Below are 5,000 nucleotides of genomic sequence, written 5' to 3' on the forward strand. Positions count from 1 at the left end.
GAGGCTTAAGAGTCGTGCTTAGCGGCCACCAGGTCAACCCGCGGAATCTACTGGGTTGACCTGGCGGCCGGTTTGCTTTCCGGCCACCAGGTCAACCCATTGGATTCGACGGGTTGACCTGGTGGCCGCTTTGCTTTCCGGCCCGGGTGTCACCCCACTCCGAGGGCTGCGCGGCAGCGGTCCTGAGGACCACAGAGGGGGGGCTTAATAGTCGAGAGGGAGCAGGTCCGGGGAAGGCTTAATAGTCGTCCCCCGGGCAGTCCGGGAGAGGCTTAATCGTCGTCCCCCGGGCGCTCCAGGGGGAAAGCTTAATAGTCCTCCCCCGAGGAGTCCGGGGGCAGGCTTAACCGTCGTCCCCCCCGGGCGCTCCAGGGAGAAAGCTTAATAGTCCTCCCCCGACAGTGTGTGTGTGTGTGTGTGTGGGAGGGAGGCTTAGCAGTCGTCCCCAGGGCGGTCCGGGGGTGGAGGGAGGCCTCACAGTCGTCCCTGGGAGAGCCGGGTCGGCGGGTGTCAGGCTTTACATCCAGCCTCCGGAGGGTGAGCGTCCTCGGACGCGATGCAGCTGCCGCAGAGAGGCGGCCTCTGAGGCAGGGTAGCGGAGCGCCGAGGCTGGGGAGTGGGGAGCAGGAGCCGTGGGGTGGGGTGGGGGGCGTTCAGGACAACAGGTCAAGCCCCGGGAAGCGGCTGTCAAATGTTCAAAGTCCCCACCGGGACAACAGGTCAAGCCCTGGGAGGCGGCTGCCAAATGTTCAAAGTCCCCACCGGGACAACAGGTCAAGCCCCGGGAAGCGGCTGTAAAATTTTCAAAGTCCCCGTTCCGCCACCAGGTCAACCCGCTGAATCTACCGGGTTGACCTGGCGGCCGGTTTGCTTTCCGGCCACCAGGTCAACCCAACGGATTCGACGGGTTGACCTGGTGGCCGGTTTCCTTTCCGGCCCGGGTGTCACCCCACTCCGAGGGCTGCGCGGCAGCGGTCCTGAGGACCACAGAGGGGGGGCTTAATAGTCGAGAGGGAGCAGGTCCGGGGAAGGCTTAGCAGTCTTCCCCCGGGCGGTCCGTTGGGGGAGGCTTAGCAGTCGTCCCCAGGGCGGTCCGGGGGTGGGGGGAGGCCTCACAGTCGTCCCTCGGAGAGCCGGGTCGGCGGCGGTGGCGGGCGTCAGGCTTTACGTCCAGCCTCCGGAAGGTGCGCGTCCTCGGAGGCGATGCAGGCGCCGCAAAGGGGCAGCCTCCGAGGCAGGGAGCGGAGCACCGAGGCTGGGGAGAGGGGAGCAGGAGCCGGGGGCTGGGGGGGGTGGGGTGGGGGGGGGGCGTTCAGGACAAGCGGTCAAGCCCCGGGGAGCAGCTGTCAAATGTTCCAAGTCCCCACTCGGCCACCAGGTCCACCCCAGTCTAGCAATGGGGTTGACCTGGCTGATGGCCGGTTAGTGTCAAGGTAAACTCACCGTCGTCCACAGGAGGGCAGCTCTCAGGCCGTCCGGCTGCGGCTGACTCTGGGGCGGTGCCCGGTCCCGGCAGCGAGGGGCGGGGGGGGGGCGCGGAGCGACACGGAGCTAACCGGCCCCCGGGGCCGGGGGCGCCTCCCGCGACTTTGGGGGCCGCGGGTCGTCAGTGGCGTGCAGGCCGGGCCTCTCCCGGGGGATTCGGGGGGGGGGGGGGGCGGTCCTGCGGGCCGGGCGCAGGGGGCTCGAGCGAGCCCGGGCCGGTCCGCCCCGGGGCCGGGGTCTCCGCCTGCGGCTCGGGGGGGCGCGGGTCGTCGGGGGAGGAAGCCCGGGGGAGCTGCACGCCGGCCTGCCAGGCCAGGCCAGGCCTGGCCTGGGTGGCCGCGGGGGGATTCGGGGCGGTCCCGCGAGCCGGCGGCCGGGCGCAGGGGGTCCGAGCGCGTCCGAGCGAGTCCGTCCCGGCCCCGGGGTCTCCCCCTGCGGCTCTGGGGGGCCGTGGGTCCCCGCTGGCGGAAGCCGCTGGGCGCTGGACACCCGCCGTCCGTCCCGCCTGGCCAGGCCTGGCCTGGGTGGCCGCGGGGCGGGGGATTCGGGGCGGTCCCGCGAGCCGGCGGCCGGGCGCAGGGGGTCCGAGCGCGTCCGAGCGAGTCCGTCCCGGCCCCGGGGTGTCCCCCTGCGGCTCTGGGGGCCGTGGGTCCCCGCTGGAGGAAGCCGCTGGGCGCTGGACACCCGCCGTCCGTCCCGCCTGGCCAGGCCTGGCCTGGGTGGCCGCGGGGGGATTCGGGGCGGTCCCGCGAGCCGGCGCCCGGGCGCAGGGGGTCCGAGCGAGTCCGTCCCGGGCCCGGGGCCTCCCCCTGCGGCTTTGGGGGCCGTGGGTCCCCGCTGGCGGAAGCCGCTGGGCGCTGGACACCCGCCGTCCGTCCCGCCTGGCCAGGCCTGGCCTGGGTGGCCGCGGGGCGGGGGGATTCGGGGCGGTCCTGCGGGCCGGCGGCCGGGAGGGTCCGGGCCAGTCCGCCCCATGCCCGGGGTCTCCCCCAGCGGCTTCGGTGGGTCCTCCGCGGAGGAAGCCGGGTGGGGAGCCGGACCCCAGGCGCCCAGACCCGTGACCTGCGGCCGCGACCTCCGACTCGGCAGGAGCGACGAGGGGCTTTCCGGCCCGTCCCCCCCCTCTCCTTCCTCCCCAGAAAAGGAGAGAGAGCTGGCTCGGACCGGGAAAAGCTGCCTACGGCACCTGGGATTCCCAGGCGGTCACCCATCCAAGTACTAGCCAGGCCCGGGACGGTTTACCTTCCGAGATCGGACGGGATCGGGGGCGTTCGGTCCGGTATGGCCGTAGGCACCCGGCCCCCGCGCCTCCTCGCCCGCTTTCCCCTGCCGACGCCCGGGCCTGCCGCACGGTGAGCCCCGGTCGGACTGCCCCCCTGCGGCAGGGCCCCCGTCTCTCGCGGGCCCGGTCCTTTTTTCCTTCTCGAGCTCCGGGGCCCGGGCTGGCCGCCAGAGCCCCTCCGCCCGCCCGCCCTCCCCGGCGTCGGGGAAAATATTGTCCCGGACATCCAGTGCGCCCTGATCCTGTCAGCCGGGGGGGGGGGTGGGTGGGTGGGGGGCAGTCCCTCGCTGCGGCCGGGGAGGGTGAGCCCAGGGCGGCTTGCCTGCCGTCCGAGTCCCCTCTCGGCCACCAGGTCAACCCCGAGCCGAAAGGGCTGAAAATTTTTCAGAGTCCCCTCCCGGGCACCAGGTCAACCCGTGGAATCGAACGGGTTCGCCTGCTGGCCGGTTCGCTTCCCGGCCACCAGGTCAACCCGTAGGTTTGAACGGGCACGCCCGGTGGCCGCTTTCCCGTCCGGTCACCAGGTCAACCCGGATCTCCCTCCTTCCCTGGGCGCCCCCTCCTCGGAGGCGTCAGGTTCCATTTTCTTTTTCCCCCCAGACTTCCAGGGGCCCGATCCAGTCGGCCGGGAGGCAGTCCCTCGCTGCGGCCGGGGTGGGTGAGGCCAGGGCGGCTTGCCTGCCGTCCGAGTCCCCTCTCGGCCACCAGGTCAACCCCGAGCCGAAAGGGCTGAACATTTTTCAGAGTCCCCTCCCGGGCACCAGGTCAACCCGTGGAATCGAACGGGTTCACCTGCTGGCCGGTTCGCTTCCCGGCCACCAGGTCAACCCGTAGGTTGCCGACGGGGCTAGCCAGTGGCCGGTTTGCTTTCCGGCCGCCAGGTCAACCCCTAGGTTTGAACGGGCACGCCCGGTGGCCGCTTTCCCGTCCGGTCACCAGGTCGACCCGGATCTCCCTCCTTCCCTGGGCGCCCCCTCCTCGGAGGCGTCAGGTTCCATTCTTTTTTCCAGACTTCCAGGGGCCCGATCCAGTCGGCCGGGAGGCAGTCCCTCGCTGCGGCCGGGGAGGGTGAGCCCAGGGCGGCCTGGTCCATGTCTCTAGTGGGCCCGATCCTTTTTTGGGGTGTTTTTTTTTTTTTTTTTCCGAGCTCCGGGGCCCGGCCCGCCCGGGCAGCCCTCCTCGGAGGCGTGAGGCGGATTTCCCCCCCCCCCCCCCAGACTTCCAGGGGCCCGATCCTGTCGGCCGGGAGGATGTCCCTCGCTGCGGCCGGGGAGGGTGAGCCCAGGGCGGCCTGCTTGGCGGCCGGGTCCATGTCTCTAGTGGGCCCGATCCTTTTCTTCCCTTTTCCGGCTCCGGGGCCCGGGGTGGCCGGGTAGCCCTCCGCGGTGGCGTCGGCAATTTTTTTTAAAAAATCAGACTTCCGTGGGCCCGATCCTGACGGCCGGGAGGCAGTACCTCGCTGCGTCCGGGGACGGTGAGACGCTCGGCCACCGGGTCAACCCGGAGGAAGCGGGCTGGGGGGAAAAAAAAAAAAAAAAAAAAAGTTTTCCAAGTCTGAAAAATTTTCAAAGTCCCCTCCCGGCCACCGGGTCAACCCCTTTGGAGCGAATGGGTTGACCTGACGGCCGGTCGTCTCGCGGATGTCCGGAAGGGGTCGCCCAACGCCGTCTCGGCCGACCGAGGGAACCACGAGGTGGCGCCCGGTTCCAGTTTCGTACCGCCGAAGGCGGGGCTTTGGCTTTTTCGACCCGTCTTTCGAGGACTGTGTGCGGAGATTTGTGAGGACAGGTTTTTCAGAGCCTGTGAGAACCGGAGCTCAGCCTAGGGGATCAATCCGAGTATTGTACCCGACCCTGCCCGGCGTGGGAGGGGGGGAACGGGCACGTTTGAGGGCGGAGGCCAGCACCCACCCGGCCCTCCGCCGAGACGGCCCGCTTTTCCCGGCTCTTAGCTCACGGGCCCCGCAGCGGCCGGGAGCCGAGCTCCGAGTGTCGGCGCCCCCCCGGAGGGAGGGGGGGCCCGCTCCTCTCGCGCCCGCCGATCGATGTGGCGCTGACGTTCGTGACGGGAAGGGCCCTTCGCGGGCCGGCACCCCAACCGCGGGGCCGTCCGGTGTTCAGGCGGATCGGGACCCTCTTCCTTTTCGCGTGCACGGATCCAGGGACCGATGGGGACTTCCCTCCTCGGGGCGGCCCGGGCACGTGCCCGGCCCTCCATGCGTGGGGCCGTCTGG

The 5,000-nt window shown here is 70.9% G+C and overlaps 1 non-coding gene across 1 annotated transcript; it reads right to left on the minus strand.

Annotated features, from left to right (window-relative positions):
• Positions 1 to 2,659: 2,659 nt before the first annotated feature.
• On the minus strand, positions 2,660 to 2,778 carry LOC128823993 (5S ribosomal RNA). The gene has a single exon (XR_008442224.1). It is a non-coding gene; the product is annotated as a 5S ribosomal RNA (ribosomal RNA).
• Positions 2,779 to 5,000: the final 2,222 nt, after the last annotated feature.

The sequence above is a fragment of the Malaclemys terrapin genome, chromosome 15, assembly GCF_027887155.1.
Source record: "Malaclemys terrapin pileata isolate rMalTer1 chromosome 15, rMalTer1.hap1, whole genome shotgun sequence".
In the NCBI taxonomy this organism is placed as follows: Eukaryota; Metazoa; Chordata; order Testudines; family Emydidae; genus Malaclemys; species Malaclemys terrapin.